The 18,505-nt window shown below is 40.4% G+C and overlaps 1 long non-coding RNA gene across 1 annotated transcript; it reads right to left on the reverse strand.

Annotated features, from left to right (window-relative positions):
• Positions 1 to 12,326: 12,326 nt before the first annotated feature.
• LOC308312266 lies at positions 12,327 to 18,275 on the reverse strand. Its single transcript, XR_013963761.1, has 4 exons — positions 18,247 to 18,275; positions 17,068 to 17,094; positions 14,017 to 14,045; positions 12,327 to 13,052 (listed from the first exon to the last, which is right to left on the reverse strand). It is a non-coding gene; the product is annotated as an uncharacterized lncRNA (long non-coding RNA).
• Positions 18,276 to 18,505: the final 230 nt, after the last annotated feature.

The following is an 18,505-nucleotide window of genomic DNA, read 5'->3' on the forward strand; positions in this document are numbered from 1 at the left end:
CATTGCGTTTTATGCGCAATGTAAGGCTTTAAACAGCCAATTTAAGGCTTTAAACAGCCTTAACTCTGTTTCTCAGCATGCTACAGCTCTCAAAGTTTGTGGGTGGTCTTACTATATGTTACAGCTGTAACATATTATGCCCCATCCACACTGTCTTCCTATTGGCTGGGCCATAACTCCAGATAATCTCTAAACATGCTACAGGTCTCAAACTTGGTGGGTCGTCCCACAGACCCCCAATTTCATAAGAAAATGACCACTTCCGAAACATTTGTACACACAATTATAAATGTTTAATTCCAGGTTAATAACATAATCTTTAATGTGCTTAATGATGGTATGGACATTTTCTATATAACTGCTTCTATCTCATGCATACATACTTTACAAGGCATAACAAGTCCTTACTTTATATGGGCTCTACTAGTATCTACTGTACCTTTAAAAAATCACGAGTTTGGGCATACATTTTTTACATACAAGGATTTGTATTTTTGCATTTTGCATACAAGTTCATCTGTGCAAAGTTTAGATTGATAAAAAAGAATTGACATACATTTTAGACAATAATTGAGCCATGCATGTACTTCACTAAATAAGAAAAATGATATAGCTTAAGTATTTATCAGATGTATTAATAATAATAATAATAATAATAAACTTTATTTGTATAGCACCTTTCATACATAAATGTATCGCAAAGTGCTTCACAGGGCAAAAATAGAATACAATAAAACATAAGTAGTTAAAATGATAAAACAATGGCAAAGAACAAAATTGAGTATAAGAACATAAAATAAATAAAAACAAATAAAAACAAATAAAAACAAATAAAAACAAATAAAATAATAATAAAAACACCACAAGCAGCAATTCAGTCAGGGCAGGGTGGGAACGTGCAAGTTAAAACTCAGTTAAAAGCAATGTTGTAGAAGTGGGTCTTGAGCTGAGCTTTAAAAATGTCTATAGAGGCTGCCTGACAAAGGTGTAGTGGGAGTTTGTTCCATGCCGACGGCCCATAGAAGCAAAAAGCTGCTTCCCCGTATTTTTTAGTTGCCATTTTTTTCCTGGCACCCCCCCCCCCCCCCCCCCCCCCCACCCACAGACACAACAATTTAGGCTTTGACAGACGCTCTTAATCCAGAGCAATTTAGAGTAAGCAAGAACACATGGTAATACATCAAATACACAATAGTCATCAAGAATCATGCGTAAGCTAAGAACTTGACATCCTTCTGACAGTGGAATATCTATAATGAAACTATGTGTATACTATACACTGTAGAGTGCTATGTCTACATAAACTGATATCTAAAAGTTGAGCCTTTGCATACGCCTGTAAGGTTGTCGAGGCTAGGGCCCATGCACACACACGCACGCACACACACACACACACACACACACACACACACACACACAAACGTGTCACTCGTTGGTGAGATGATACTCACTGTGACTTTAAGGCTGAGTAATTGTGACTGTGCCTGTCTTAGGTTGTCCCGGGGTGTTTTACCCATGTGGGATCTTACCCGTCATTGCTAACCAGCCTGCCATACTCGCCTACTTCTGGCTCCAAACGTGGAATGTAATTATCCAGTGCTCCCCAGTGTCCAGGATCTTATGCAAAGTAAATTAAACGCAGTAAGTCGTCAGTCCAGATAAGTGTTCAGCAGGTAGCAGTACTGCAGGAACTGTGAGACGTGGTGCAGGATTGACTGGCATTCTCTGGAAGTGTGCAGCTTTTCATAGTGTGGTTGATACCTCCTGTAAAAACACACGAGCACATATGTATAGCAATACATATGAATTGTGCATTGTTGCAAATTGTTTAGTGAATGCTTAATCGTATTCTGTAGATTGTAATACATTTTAATATACAAATAACTTACATATAACAGGTATGGTATCTATGGAAGGGTGGATGGGCTGTCTGTGGTGTGTTCTTGTTTGTGGGAGGGGTGGGGTATCCTCCTTCCATCTGTTGCTCCTCTCAAACCAAGAGTTGTGGTGTTGTTTGCAGATAGCTGTAAATAGCATTTGGTTAGTTACAAAATAAGCATTGGATGCTTACTCACATCACAAGGATTACAATACATTATATTTGGCATGCCACGGAAACAACTTACTTGTAAGTTGAATATTCAGGATGGTGCAGCTATGGAATCGGGGGCTGCAGGATGGATGGGCTGCGACTGCCACATCCAGTGGTTTGGTATTGTTATGGGAGGGGGGGGTCCTATTTCTGTCTCTTGGAAACCAAGTGTTGTGGTTTTGTTGTGGGGTCCTATGTCCATCCCTCTTTCTTTCTCAGCTTCAAAGAGGCTGGGGCAGCCAAGGCAGGTGGTGGAGCTTGGCTGCATGGGAGGACCCCCCCCCCCCTATTATATGAATTAGTTGTATTACATTATGTTCTGTTAATCTATTAAAAAGCTTAATTAAACTATATTCTGTTTTACTCTATTAAACATTGTTTTTCTAAACTAAATAAAAATGCTGTATGTCTATTATAATAATATGCTGAATTAGTTGTATTACATTGTTGTTAATCTATGCTTAATTCAACTACATTGCATTATGTTTTTCTATATTAAACATTGTTTTTTCTAAACTACATAAAATTGTACAGTGATGTCTATTATGATTATATCGTGTTTAATTTGTTTAATTACATTATGTTCTGTTAATCTATGCTGAATTAAACTACTACATTACATTATGCTTTACTCTATTAAACAATAATTAAATATAGTGCATTGTTGTATATCAATGTTGTATTAAATGTGACTTTGTAAATCTACTTCCTATCAGATGTTGGCTGTTTGTTTATTTGAAAAAACAAGGTACAGATTATTCACCTGAAATAGCTTTAAATTGATTGTTCATAATGCCAACAGTAAATTGGTGGTCAGTAGCACATAATTTAACATATAAAATGAAAGACTTTAGAATATTGCACTGTAAGATTTCACAATACAGATTTAAGATTTCACAATACAAGTTGATATCGTTTGATAACTGTTACTCTACTGAGACACGTTAGAGGTTATTACACAGTATACAGGGTTGTGGGTAACTGTGATAGGTTCGTAATACACCTGACTGGACACAATGCTGTGGTCGAGAGATGAAAATGTGGTCCAACAGTGTGTTCTTTTCAGTGGTCGCAGTTGTGATTAGCTGTGCATATCCTCTGGATTCAAACAGATCAAATATTGCATGCGTTCCGCTGGACAGCAAATTTTCATTGAAGTCTGCACACACAATGATTGGGTGATGATCCATGATCTCTAAAGAGTCCAAGAGGCTTTTCAGGTTTGGGAGGAATTGATTAACACCGTAGTTTGGAGGTCTGTACACAGCAGCAATCAGTGCATTCACTGGGGCTTCAACTTTGACAACCACAAACTCCAGGTCAGTTACATTATGTATGTACGGCTTCTCACGGGCTTGAATGTTGTTTTTCACATATACAGCAACTCCACCCCCGTTACTGTTGGCCATGCAAGAATTGTTAGTGTAGGAAACGTTTCTGTTTCGCTTGAACATACTGTAGCCATCCAAATGGAGACTCTCAGCAACAAATGATCCATGCAGGTGAGTTTCCGTGAGACACAACACATCTGCTAGACCCAGCTCATGATGACTCTTTATGTCACTGATATGAGGTGCCAGTCCTTCTGTGTTATGATGGATGATGGTGAGAGTGTCAGGCGTGTTCAGTGTTTGCGTGCTGTGAGCAAGTGGCATTATGTCCTCAAAGCTGAGTTGGGTCATGCTCTCGAGGCCTGCAGTGATTTCAGGGTTGGCATAGATTTTAGTCTCATCCATACCAATGATGTGCATTCCACTGAGAGAGGTTACTCTGCTGAGAGCTACGTAAGCCATACCGGGTTCAAAAATCTTTTTTAGAGACACTACAGCAGTAGAGGTTGTCATGCCTTGCACTTTGTGTATTGTACAGGCAAATGCGAGCTTCATGGGAAACTGTCTGCGTACTACGTGCTTCAGCTTTTCCTCTATCCTCTCGATGTACACAACATTATCAGGTCCTCCGCGTGTTTTATGACGGTGCCTCTGTCCTGCATTTGTATTGTCCAGCTCAAGCCCAAGCATCTTTGTATATATAGCACCATCTTTTTCACAGGTAACTATTCGGGCAATTTTACCAAATGTGCCATTCACAAGTCCATCGTCCACATCAATGTTTCTGGTGAGCATAACGCGAGCACCCACAGCAACTTGTAGTGTGTCTGGTAAGTCGCTCTTGGTTCCACGACATGGTTTTGCTTGTCTGGCCATTCTTCCTGATAATCTGTCCTTTCTATAGTCATCTGCATCAATGTTTGTGACATCAGAATGAAGCAGAGCTAACGTTTTTGCATTGTGTTCATTGACCTCCTTATTAGTAGGAAAGATGTGAAGTACATCATTTGGGCAAAGTGCTGGTTCAGTGATGGCTTGTGAAAGCATATCTCTGTCTTGTTCAGACAAGGTATCTGACTTTAGTTTCACACGGATCCTGTTCAACGTCTCAGCATAAGCGATGTCATCCTTCTGACGCATGATCTCTGTCAATGTGATCATCTGAAATTGGTCGCGCCAAAGGTCTATCTGACATGATTCATAGACACAGAGAGGTTTAGCCTGTGAAATTGGTGGAATCTGATGGAAGTCTCCAACAGCGAGTACTGACATTCCTCCAAAAGGGTTTTGACTTCCTTTGATTTGTTTTAGTCTGGCATCTACAAAGGCAAAGAGAGTCTTTGAGACCATGGACACTTCATCAATGACAATAATTTCAGCATTTGAAAGCTCTGCTCGCACTTCATCCAGTTTGTTGCCAAGTCCTGGGAATGGAAGTTGAATGGATCTTGGTAGCTTAAAGATGGAATGCAACGTTTTGCCTAAAATGTTGAAAGCTGCCGTACCGGTGAATGCGGTTAACAGAACAGTAGGCTGCGATATGTCAGTTTCCTCACGATTTCTTTCGAGCCTGGACAATATCTTGGATGCCTCTGAATAGATGCATTTGATTAGATGTGACTTCCCTGTTCCAGCACCACCATTTATATACCAGAAAAATGGCTCTGAGGGTAGATTACAAACACGCTTCATGCACCAGTCTCTAACTGTGTAGAATATGCATGCTTGCTTCTGGTTCAGACCTTGATACATTTGGCGTAATACTACAGGGTCTATCTGAAAGGTTTGTATCATCGGTGCAGCTGTTGTAGCTTCAGACTCAACGCTATAGTCTGGGACATCTTCTTGTTCATGTTGGTCATCCAAATGTTGTGTTTCGCGTTCTGCGATACATTCCAACCTCACCAGTTCAGATTCAGGAGCCAGATTACACCATTCATCTTGTATGGGCCCGTTCTGCTCATATTCGTCGATGGCACTCTGGATCTCTTCACTGTGTTTTTCATATTTAGATTTGTTTTCCTTGACAATGAGAAATACTGGCTGGAGTTGGTTTGAACCAGGTAGCTGAACACAGGCGCTATGCAAGAAGGACTGGTATGTTTGAAAGTTGTCACTTTTCAGCTGCGACTCTGAGCGGTGTGGGAGGTACAGTTTGAGTAGTGTGCCAAAATATCCCTCAGGATTATTTTCCTCTGAGAAGTGGTAATATCTGATGATGGCAGGTTTCCCCTTTGTTCTTTTCTTCACAAATCCCATCTCATTAAGTAGAGGCACAACATCTTTAGCTGTGTCTTTCTGCCTGCCATAGACAATATTGCAAGTGGAAGAAAAATCAGCCAAGCACATCACCTCAAAGTCTGGACGTTCAGGTCTAGCATGGTATTTTTCAATTAACCCCGTCATCCACACATCTTCTGAGTCTGGTATAGTGTTCTCCAAGCGTGATTGGGGATAACTCATTTTCAGTCTATTGTCATCTGTTGGTATGAAACGGATACTGCGTGAAGACCTCTTCATTTTTATACCACATACACGAGTTACACACTCCTGAGCGCTGACCTCTCTCATTTTGGTGTACGCCTGCATTACTTGCATCATTTCCCCACGTTCGTCTATGTTGGCATTGTCTTGATTTGAGTTTTCAATCATTGTTTTGAGATACTCGCTCATCCCGTGCTCAGCTTTGGTGACGTAGGCTGTGATGTACATGATACACGAGTATGCATTCAGAATGTACTGGATATCAATATTGGCATCCCAGGCATCAAGAATATAAGGATTGTATGGGTTCACCATGCATTCCTTTGGATCACGTTTCAGTATAACCTTATTGGAGCTGGTCAGTGATTCGAGATATTTTGTATACTCTTCCATGCTTAAATTACATGTAGCCAGTAGCTGTGGTAAATCCAGAGATTCAGTTTGAGGGTCGTTAAGCAACTCAACCACTGGTTTAAGCTTCGTCTTAGCTGCACTGAACTGCTTAGGATCTGTAGGTCTCGTTATCATGGTCTCACTTGCAGGGGGTTTAGGAAATCCAAATCGGCAGCCAGGTTTGTTGTTTTTGCGACATGACTTGGAGTGATTTCTGCTGTGTGTCTGAAGCTCTTTAACCTTTCTGTATAGTTCTGGCTCAGTACTTGGGTCAGGCAACCGGGCTGTAACGTACTTGTCAATAAAATTGCACACAGTCTCATCAGAGTCCTCATCATACACGGGTGCACCCTCTATCCATAACAAGCAGTGAAAATGTGGGGAACCACGCCCTTGATACTCTAAACGATACCAGTAATCTACAACCTTGCCAAGTGGCTGCGCAGCACTCAGAAACAGTTTGAATATTTCATCAACACGTTTATCAAACATGCGCATTGTTGTAACCGGATTGCTTCGTAATATTTCACACTTTGTTGCCCAGTCAAGTTCTTCAAAATTAACCTGTTCACCTTGTTGTTTCTTAATTGCTTCAATCACCTCAGGCCATCTCATCTCTGCAGCAGAAGCACTACCAAACCAAGTCGGTTTTCCTAATTGTCTGATGGTAGCAAACAGATCTCTGGTTGTTTTCTCCCAATAGGCAGGGGTTCCTCTCAGTGGCTGCATGAATCTGATTGCGTCTTTGTTTCGCACCAGTTTTTGAACCTCGTGTTTGTCTTGCAGCATCCTGGAGGTTATTTTGCGTCCATCTCGTGTCATAGGCTTTCCTTTACGCAGTTGTATTGACATACTGGCAGTAGCCAAATGTATTTCTGTTACGAATTGTGAAAAGAACAAATAATTTGTATCTCTGGCAAAACGACTATCTACAGAGGTAAGCCTTGATTTAAAATAACTGCTGGGTGTTAACCTAATGGGTCTTGCATCATCAAATGTGTTTACACTAGTGGGAAATTGCACTGGGAATGCCATAGACTCAAGCTTAGGTGTTCTGAAAAAGTTGACCGGCTTATTACCTTCAGCAGGCGCAATACAGTAAATTCCTTCACTGAACGCTAATAGCTGGTCTGCAATGTCAAGTGGCTGTAGACAAGATTCGAGGGCAATGCCGCCAGTTGGCTGCTCACCCTCTTGTTCTGTATCGTTTGAGTGCTCCTGTTGTTGATTGCCATTACGAGGCAGGATATCGATATGTTGTTCCTCACCAAGACTATCGTGTGGCTGATTCAGTGCATTTTGCTCACACCTGTCAATGTCCGTCAATGCATCATCATCATACTCATCATCTTCCATGATATCATCAATTTGATTGTCACCTTCTTCCTCGTCGTTAATTGTCGGGTCACACAATTCGGCCTCATCTCTGATAGTTATGTCCTTATACTCGGGGTGAATTTGTTTTAAAGTGTGCAATGCCTTTAAAACTTTAGACATAGAGACAGTCTGGAACAATTGATGTCCTTTGTAGTTCAATCGTCTCTTCAACTTTACTCTCATCACTTGAGAATCACTTCTAAGTCTGGGTAAAGCATTGACAGTCGCCTCTACTTCAGATGGCACACATACTACATTACCGCATAGTGATCTCTGCTGGCCTTTGGGAAGAGGTATGATTTTAGCAAATGTTATGTACTTGGATGAAATATGCCTCTCCAATATGTTAAGATCAGACAATTCAGGGGGGATTTCTACCAGCTCCAAATTATTAGCCATAGCAAGTGGTGGCATGTGCCCTCTCTTAAGATAGTCATGGCAGGTGGCACAGATCCATTCTTGCTTCCTCTCATTGGGTACTGTGCAATGTTGTGGTTCTCTGCATACATCATTGCAAACATGAACATATTTTCCTGTCAAGCAAGCAGACACCACATCTGGATTCTTTACGTAGTCTGTCCTATTGCAGTGTTTTACTCGATCTGGAAACAATGCTCTATGGCATACTGTGCAGACATTAGTGGGGCCATCTTGTATGCTTGTTCTAAAAGCAGATATGGCTTGTTGCATTACAATGTTACGTTGTTGTGCACGTAGTGCATCTTCTTGTCTGTATTGTTGTATTATTTTCCGTGTGCAACGCATCTTATGAAAGAGTCTATATGCTGCTTCACTGTGATATCTCTTATAAATATAAGCATTACATTTCTGTAAATGAAGCCGTCTGAAATCTGGGTCATTTTTGTATCTGTGTTGATTGATTCGTTTCATGATTTCGATATGTTTGAGTCTAAATTCAAGATCATTTTTGTATCTGTGTTGATGGATTCGTTTCATGATTTCAATATGTTTGAGTCTAAATTCAAGATCATTTTTGTATCTGTGTTGATGGATTCGTTTCATGATTTCAATATGTTTGAGTCTAAATTCAAGATCATTTTTGTATCTGTGTTGATTGATTCGTTTCATGATTTCAATATGTTTGAGTCTAAATTCAAGATCATTTTTGTATCTGTGTTGATTCTTTCTGAGTCTAATTGCATGATCAATTTTGTATCTGTGTTGACTGATTTGTTTCATTGTTTGCATATGTTTCATTTTAAATGCACTATCATTGGAAAAACGCTTGTTAATATACAACTTTTTCCTTTGTCTATACAATTCGCATCTAGCATACAAAGCCCTTTCTTTCATATTTTTGGTTTTCTTTCTTTGTATTGTATTGCCAGTTTTTTGTAATGCAAGTTTTTCACAAGTCCTCTTGAATTTTTTTCTTTGCCCTTTGGGCAATTTTGACATGTGTGCTATCTGGTCCTTGCTCATATTTGTGATTTTGAAAGATTGTCCAGTCACAAACTTACTTTGAGTCATACTTTGAGATGCTTCAGTGTGAGTTAAGTTAGTGTGTGGGGTTTCAAAATCTGCACTTGATAATTGATTGCAAGTGACATTACAATGTTGATGATCAACAGCAGACGTTATGTCAACCTCCGGTTCAGTCATAGGTGATAATAAAGCACTGTCATCAGTACACTCAATATTGCCGGTGTGAAAATACTGTTCTGCAATCCCATCAGACATTTCTGACAATGAATGTTTAGCCTGCCTGTTTGCATGGTGTGTGCTGTAGACATCTGTGTTTGATGTTGTTGGAATTTCTATTCCAGCTCGTGGTGACAGGTCAATGGAGTCTGCAATAGTAACATGACTGTTATCCAGGTTGTCACTGTGAAATCCTACAGGCATGAGTTCATACATGCATGTTGGTAAAGTCTCAAACACCAGTTGGCACTCAATAATCCTCTTAATCATATCTTTCAACTTTGTGAATGTAAGCATTACAGCAGTGCCTAAGTGTTGATAATAATATTCACATGGTAATCCATCCGGCCTTCTAGAGTGTGGGTCAAAGAAACCAAATTGTCCTGATCTGTTCCTGAACACAGCAATTACTAAACCACTCATTACCAGCAATGCATAGTTCACGTCTTTTAGCAAACAACTAAGTCCTGCTTCTAGATTTAGGCACTTTTCTGCATAATGAGATGGAGGGTCTCCAAAGGTTCCATACTGGGAAAGATCATGATGCATTGTTACATGGTAGTCATGTTCGCGGGCAGACACTTTGTCCGGTAGTTCATCTGTAGCTAGATGAGTATGAGCAATTTTTTCCTTTGTTTTAGGTAACTGTCCCCCTTTGTGAGCTTGTAGATCGGCTGTTTTTCTGACTTTTGCATCTAACTGACGCTTGACCTTTGTGTACATGGTGTCGCCCTTTTGCAATACAAGGTCCAGGTTTGCTGCTGTAATGTGTTCTTCCTCATGAAGGAATGCCAGAAATGTTAGGGAACTACAGGCACACTGCTTATTCCTGGAAAAGACAAGGTATTTAGTGCTGTTTTGACTATGAGATGCTGCAACACTTGTCTCATCAGAATGGCCTTTGTGTTGAATACGGTTAGATGTTCCTGGCACATGTCTAACTTTAGACACCTGTTTGACAGCATCAGTGGAAGACATCTTCTGTAATGGTGTTTTATTGCTGTGGGGTGCACATTGTATTTGTTGACCTGCTGTCACGATTGTATCCTTAACACAGTATGTGATGTTGTCAGAAAAACGCTCCTTAAGCTCCTGCTCACCCATGGGTCCTACACGCTTTTGAAGATAATGTGTCAAATTCTTAGATAAACAGTCTTTATGGCAATGCACTTTAGCATCCTTCTGCTCGCTCATATATATCGGTGATACAGCACTGTCATCAATACACTTGCTCGTTTGATATTCTGTACAATGTCCTACAATCACATCAGACATTTCTGACAATGAATGTTTAGCCTGCCTGTTTGCATGGTGTGTGCTGTAGACATCTGTGTTTGATGTTGTTGGAATTTCTATTCCAGCTCGTGGTGACAGGTCAATGGAGTCGGCAATAGTGACATCACTGTTATCCACGTCGTCACTGTGAAATCCTACAGGCATGAGTTCATACATGCATGTTGGTAACGTCTCAAACACCAGTTGGCACTCAATAATCCTGTTAATCATATCTTTCAATGTTGGGAATGTAATCATTACAGCAGTGCCTAAGTGTTGAGTATCTTCATTATATGGTAATCCATCCGGCCTTCTAGAGTGTGGGTCAAAGAAACCAAAATTTCCTGATCTGTTCCTGAACACAGCAATTACTAAACCACTCATTACCAGCAATGCATAGTTCACCTCTGTTAACAAACAGCTAAGTCCTGCTTCTAGATCTAGGTACTCTTCTGCATAATTAGATGGAGTGTCTCCGAATGAACCGTACTGGGAAAGATCATGATGCATTGTTACATGGTAGTCATGGTCGCGGGCAGACACTTTGTCCGGTAGTTCATCTGTAGCTAGATGAGTATGAGCAATTTTTTCCTTTGTTTTAGGTAACTGTCCCCCTTTGTGAGCTTGTAGATCGGCTGTTTTTTTTACTTTTGCATCTAACTGACACTTGACCTTTGTGTACATGGTGTCGCCCTTTTGCAATACAAGGTCCAGGTTTGCTGCTGTAATGTGTTCTTCCTCATGAAGGAATGCCAGAAATGTTAGAGAACTACAGGCACACTGCTTATTCCTGGAAAAGACATTATATTTAGTGCTGTTTTGACTGTGGGATGCTTTAACTCTTGTCTCGTCAGATTGGCCTTTGTGTTGAATATGAGATGTCCCCGACAGATGTCCAACTTCACTATGACTAACCTGTTTGACAGCATCAGTGTAGTACATTGGTTTCACATCATTGCAGCTGTGGAGACTGTGGGGAACATGCATTTGTTGACCTGGTATCACATCGTCAGATAATTTCAATTTCGCCCATCGTTGTTTTGTTGCTTGACTTTTTTTCCCTTTCCTCGGCATGGTAACGTTTTGTTCTTGTAGGCTATTTGTCACACTGGTAAACCTTAAATATACTATATTCACAAATATCTTCAGAGAATGTAGTGATTGATACAGTAGGCTAGAGTTCACTAGAAAGTTGTTCTATAGACACCCAGAAAATTATGAAACAATTGTAATATAGGACCAGACGTCAAATGTAGTTTCACAGAATTCTACGTAATATACCAGATGTGAGCTACTGAAAACCACAATGCAATCTCAATCACTGAGGGACATTCACTATAGTACCAAACAGAAGCAAGTGATTTGTCACACGTCCACTTGTATTATCTCACTTTCTAAACAATGTAGGCTACAACGGTATGTATATATATGTGTAAATGTATACTTGGGAATATGGAAACAGTTTTGTTTTGAACCAATGAAATGTTTCTCAAATGTTAGCACAAGCAACAAACCTTCAAGTAGTGCTGATTAAATATTCAGTGATAGCTTAACAATATAGTGATGGATTAGGAGAATTATCTTGGTAATGTATACACTTAATATAGCAGTTAGGCTACTTCAGTTGGACTGCTGTTCGATAGTGTGATCACAGGTCCACTTGTCAGAGCTGCAAATAGCTTAACTATCAAACAGAATTCTAAACAAGCCTATTGAACTACCATACATTTACTTTCACTCAAGTATATTTTACTATACAATGTATCAAGAAGCTGAACAATAAAGAGTTTGGCCTTGCTAGGAGTATACACTGTACCAATGTTAAGAGTATTTCTAAACAGTTAGTGAAATGTGTTTGCTTTGATGATCCTGGTCTAGTATGCAGTCCGGTCCTGGTTCAGTATGTAGAGTGCAGACACCAAGCTGATCGAGTTGAGGCTGCGTTCGGATCCAGGTAGTTGATAGCCAGAAACAAATAATGTATACGGTACAGTATGTATAAACTATCACTCAGGAATGTGGAAATGGTGTTTAGGTGGATGGATGTTTAACCAAAACAAAAGGTGAATAAACAAAGATGGCTCAAAGGTGTGGCAATACAAATGTCTCAAAAAGCTGTATCCAAGGTTTCAGGGTATCAGGGTTGCATCAAAGGTTGTATCAAGTTTAGTATCAGGGTTGCATCAAAAGTTGTATCAAATTGCGTTTCAGGGTTGCATCAAAACTTGTATCAAGTTGCGTTTCAGGGTTTGCTTAAGGGAGCAGAGCAAGATCTCTCAGAGTTGCTCCCAACTCTGAGACTTCTCTGGGCGAGATAGAGAAAAGGTAGAGACAAAAGACAGAGAGGCAGCAGGGAGATAGAAGGGTTTGGGGTGTTGGATTAAGAGAAAAACAGGATCCACTGGAACCCACTGGAACCTTCACTGCGCAAGGTTTACCTGAAAGAAAGAATATTCATAGTCACATTTATACAAGTATATCAGTAACATAAATGCATAACGTTGCTGTCAGGAAGAAACCTCGTGTTGTTTGCTAAAGCAACTAACTCCACCTCTCCGCCTCTCATGGAATATATAAAGTTACAACACAAACTTTGCTAGCATAAACAGTTTACAAAATCTCATTGCTTATACATCTTTCTTTGAGATTTACAATAAAAAATCCGATCTTTTGAAAATCATGAGATTGGAGCAGATTTCCGATCACCTGATCAGGTCAACCCTAGTTATTACAATGTTTATTTGCAGCAATTTGGCTAGCTGTTCTGAATCTTCCCCACAGGATTAATAAGCCTTATGTAGTCAGTTACTGTACTGTATAAAATATGCAATTGCTAATTACATCAACCATAGTATTCAATATTTAAAGTATAATGTGTGTTCCATCGTACAGTGGTGTGTGCTGCAAATAGCAGTTCTACAAGCTCAGAATGTGGCCATTTGGTCAAAGGGTCCCTAACCAAAACATCTGCCCCTCCACCATAAACATAAGTATTTTTTAAGCTATAAAGCTACAAATTCACAAGTCACGTTGTGAGCTTGTCGGTCTGCTATTTTTGTATCATACAGGGCTTAAAGGCCTATTCATAGTGTGGATTTTCGGTGGCGAGGTGACCACCGGAGCTGAAATAGCGTGGAGCGGTGGCGAGTAAAAACAGAGAGTAGGGCTGAGGCGGTGGCCGTGGTAGGCTCTTCACCGCGGCTCAGTGACGTCATGTTGTAGTTCGGTGGTCACCTCACCACTGAAAGTCCATACTAGGAATAACGCCTAAGTGGTTAACATGTGTGTCAAAATTGTGTGTGTGTGTGTGTGTGTGTGTGTGTGACATCACTTCTTGCACCTATATTCAACTTGAATAGAAATAGTGTAAAAACATTATCAGTGTTGATAACTAATACTTACTCAAGTGTAGCAACAGCAACCAGCTAAGTCTGCAGAATGAAAAGGAGAAAATCAGCAATTACTTAATTGTTCAAAGAATATTTTTCTTTTGTGTTGTTAACCCATTGAGATCTGGCACCAGATTCTACAATATGTCTTCCAAAACCTTATCAGTGGTTCTCAAACCATTTCATGTCAAGGACCCCGAGAATTATCTGTATTTTGCCACAGACCCCATCTGAAAATATGTTGTAGCAGGGACCCTCTGAAAATATGTTGTAGCAGGGACCCCCCAGAAGCAAAGATTTGAGTTAAAGAAAACAAGCTACAAGCTCGTAGCGCAACACTCTGAGCATGTAGATCTGCCATTTTTCAGGTAAAGTTTATAGTCATGGTTAAAAGCTATAGGGTGACAGAGATGTGTCCTCAGGCCTAATTGGGTTAATCATTTCCTGGTAAAGGAGTAAAGTTCAATGCACACTGATGCATATTTCTAACTAAATGGCTTACATTGTAACAGCTTGCATTTAATCAATCTGCTCCAATTTAAACACTTCACACAGTTTCAACCTATCGTTCAATTGGCCATCACTAACACATCCTCTGCGACAAAGTGGGTAGGCAGGAATGGTGTCATCTTATGAGTATTAGTGATGACCACTTAAAGCTAGGTTGACAGTTGGTCATTTAAGGTGAGACACCCCAGGTGAAATCATGATTTTTCATTTTTTTTTTTTTTGCTATTTTGCTTCCTACAAACTAAAGCAAAATACACATTAAAAATACAGATTTAGATGTTTAGTTGGATAGTTTATTTTAGCCAATGACAGCTCGTTTTTCTGGGTGAAAAGCCACCATCTCTATTTTCATGATTGGTTGTTGGTACAAAGGAAGTGACCATATTTGGATCACACCACAATCAGCTCGAGGTCCAGACCTTTCTAATGATATATGCCATTATATGTGGTTGCCAAGGTTTGGATGAGATATTTTGTCTCAAAATAGTGGCTTCAAATAAAACGTTTTGGAATTTTACAATACAAATCTTTAAAGGCCGTTTTCTCAAAATGAGTTTTCCTCATACTTGGGACAAAGAATCTCCACTTCAGTTGAACTCACATACACCAAACTTTCCAGTCTTATTCATAACTATATTCCACAGACATTTACACATGGATTTGTTGATATATCATTCACAGCCTGATTTACATCACATTGATAGTGATAATTAGAGATATCAAAAATCCCATGTGTAATTTTCTTTGGCTCTAATGTGTCAACAAAATGAAATCATATTTTTGTACCTGGCTTTATCCGATCTTCAGATTTATCGTCCCGAAATGTATGCAAATTAGCGCATATAATGCCTAATTTGCATATTTCAGAAAACTTGTAATACAAAAAATCTTAGTTTTAATATAAGTAATCAACTGGAGAAGTTTCATTGTGATAGCTATTATTTAACTTTTTTTCCCTATTCACCTGGGGTGTCTCGCCTTAAGGCAGTGGTTCTCAAAGTGGGGTCTGGGTTGCGCAAACCCCCATTTTGTAACCCATTTTTCACCCCTGTGTCAATCATCTAATGTGATCCTGGGCTCTACACACCCTCCGCCAACCTGGGGAGAGCAACGGACTTAACTCATGCTTCCTTCATGCTTGAGTGTCCAAGTTGCTCCTTTACACCTGACAGGGGGGAGTTTCCCTGGTTGGGCGTAGCGCGTGGAAGGAACACATTATTCCAACCAGTTCCTTTCCCCTCCATCAGGCGCCCCGGCTGGCCAGGGGGAGGCAGTTTAGAGACCAGGATTACTGCATGTTTTTGTGAGGGTACCTACCCTAGGGGACACGGGGAGAACATGCAAACTCCACACAGAAAGGCCCTTTCGCCAACCCCGCCTCGGGTATGGGCACTGATGACGTGGAGGAGGAAACACGCCGCCAGCACCCACAGCGCCCCGAGCGGGAATCGAACCCAGGACCTTCTAGCTGTGAGGCGACAGCACTACCAACTGTGCCTCCATGCCCCCACTGACCTTATTACTTAATATCCTAAAATACTAAAACGTCAACCACATTAAATCAGTAAGGCGCTGATTTCACATTTACATTAAATATGGTTTGTATTCAATCCACTGGGAGAAAAAAGTATTGCACCTGTACTACCTGCATGATGCATGTGAATAAAACCTGTAAACCTCAGTAGACTTGTGATATCAGCTGGTAAATAACGTCAGTGTCCAAACATAAATCATTGCCGTTTGTTTGAGTGCGAGTGTGTTGAGTGTGAGTGAACGAGTGGCTGAGATTTTGGAATTGGGATTTGGCTTAAGAGCTGTCAGCCAGCAAGTTAGTGCACAAGGATGTCCCACATTAACTTGTGTGGACATACTCAAGAACAAGGCAGGAGCACAAAGCACCAATGAGCTGGCCAGATTTATGGAGAACCGGGATGACTGGTCTGGGACGACCTAGAGGAGTTGCGAGCTCCTGCAAGCTCACATTCTGGCCATAGCTTAGTGAGTAGAGGCCACCGGGTAAATTGAATGTCACCCATTCACATCCCACATTGTGAGCTTGTAGATATATTTTCAGTGATTGACGATGCATACATCTGGGTTAAATCGTGAGGGTTGTACAGTACGCAATGGCATTCCAATACAGTTTAGCGTTCAATGATTCTCAACCTTTTTAACTTCATGGAACCCCCAGTTTGATATGCATTATGCCACAGAGCCCCATTTGATCCAAATGAATCTATATCTCTGGGTTCCCGATCGTCACAGTAAAATGCTGTGTCAATGTATCGCCCTGTGTGAAGTGTGGAAGAGAATGCAAATCGCACATAGGTCTATTCACCCACACCCGACACTTCACCAAAAGCAGAAAACCATAGACAAAAGGTCTTCCGGCTCGGGGCCATCTGAATCTCGAGGGAAGGCAATATGGAGGTGATATTGCCAATATCACCTCTCGTTGCCTCCATATTGCCTTCCCCCGAGATTCCAGTGATGTTTGGTAGGCCATTCATTACCATTTATCTGCAAATATTAAGCTGATACAGTTAATACTTACTCAGAAGGTAGGGTGGTGTCGTTTGATCTGCAGATTGAAGGAGATAGAAGAAATTAATCAGTTTGTAGTTGCTATACATGCAGAATTTGTATTTATTCATTTCCATTATTTTATTTTTTAACCCATTGTGGCGGGAACTTTTGGTGTTGGCATTATGTTATGCTTTAGCTATTGAAAAATAGCAGATCTACAAGCTCATAGTGCGCCACCAAGTGGCGCGCTACGAGCTTGTAGGTCTGCTATTTTTGAAAAACCGAAGAACCACTGACATAGAAACATAGCTTTTTCAGAAAACTGTCAGGATGTAGAAGACATTTTTAGAATCTTATGTCAGGTCAAAATGGGTTAATAAGAATTTGAAGGTCTTCAAAAACCGTAGGTTAGGTTTTAGAAGGCATTTTTAATTCAACAGTATAGAATACACTGTCTGATAACAAATAAAAGGCTAAACTTAAATGACCGAATCAGCAACATTTTCTGTTCATTACCTGCATGATCAATGCATAGAACTCTCAGTAATATACCTCAGTAATTGTTTTGTGGCATCAGCTGGTAAACGGCACAGCTCTGTACAGTTTAACTGATATTTCAGCATATGAGGTGTTGCATGCCGAATAAGGCTGATCTACAAGCACAGTGTGTTGCAAGCTTGAAGATCTGCTATTTTTACAATACTAATAAGGGACATTAGGCAGCAGGGGGGCCACAGCGTTCTACAGGGAGGGAGGAATAATGTGATGTTGGGTCACATTATTGCTGCAGTCAAGTGAGTGGACTCACTCCACTGCTCCATGGACGGGCAACCAGCTTCATGGCCAATGTCTCACAGCACAAGCACGCTAAAATGACTCCACATTTTACACAACAACTGCGAAGTACTCGGGCAAGGATATAGTCTTAGAAACAACACAATTTTACATAGTGGTTGGTACCTAGCCAATTAGCACCAATTCACGTTTCAAGTTTTCACAATCTCCTACTGCACCTGTTGCATATTTGAAAAACGTCATCAACACTCAAGTGACGTTAGATTTGTCTGTGAGCAGACCGTGTTAACAGTGCATCCCATGGAGAGTGGATTGACATTCAAGGGACCCTAAGGTACCGACCTCCCAAATACAGAACAGGTAACCGAACTGGAAAATAAACTACACAACATGCCCATTTATCTATACTTACTCAGATGTAGGCAGGATAGTAATTTCATCTGCAAAATGAAGGAGATCAAATAAGCAATTAATCAGTTGTTTATTTCCAATATAAAAAACACTGTTGCAAGTAAAAAAGTCTATATTGCTACAGTACCAAAGTAAAAAGTACTCAATTGTTTAAAATTAGCCAATCTACAAGCTCACAACTCACCGTGATGCAAAGGAGGGGGGGGGGGGGGAGACAGAGAGAGAGACAGAGAGACAGAGTTTAGATAAAACCATGACAT

The sequence above is a fragment of the Protomyctophum bolini genome (assembly GCF_963924005.1).
Source record: "Protomyctophum bolini genome assembly, contig: SCAFFOLD_465, whole genome shotgun sequence".
Classification (NCBI taxonomy): domain Eukaryota; kingdom Metazoa; phylum Chordata; class Actinopteri; order Myctophiformes; family Myctophidae; genus Protomyctophum; species Protomyctophum bolini.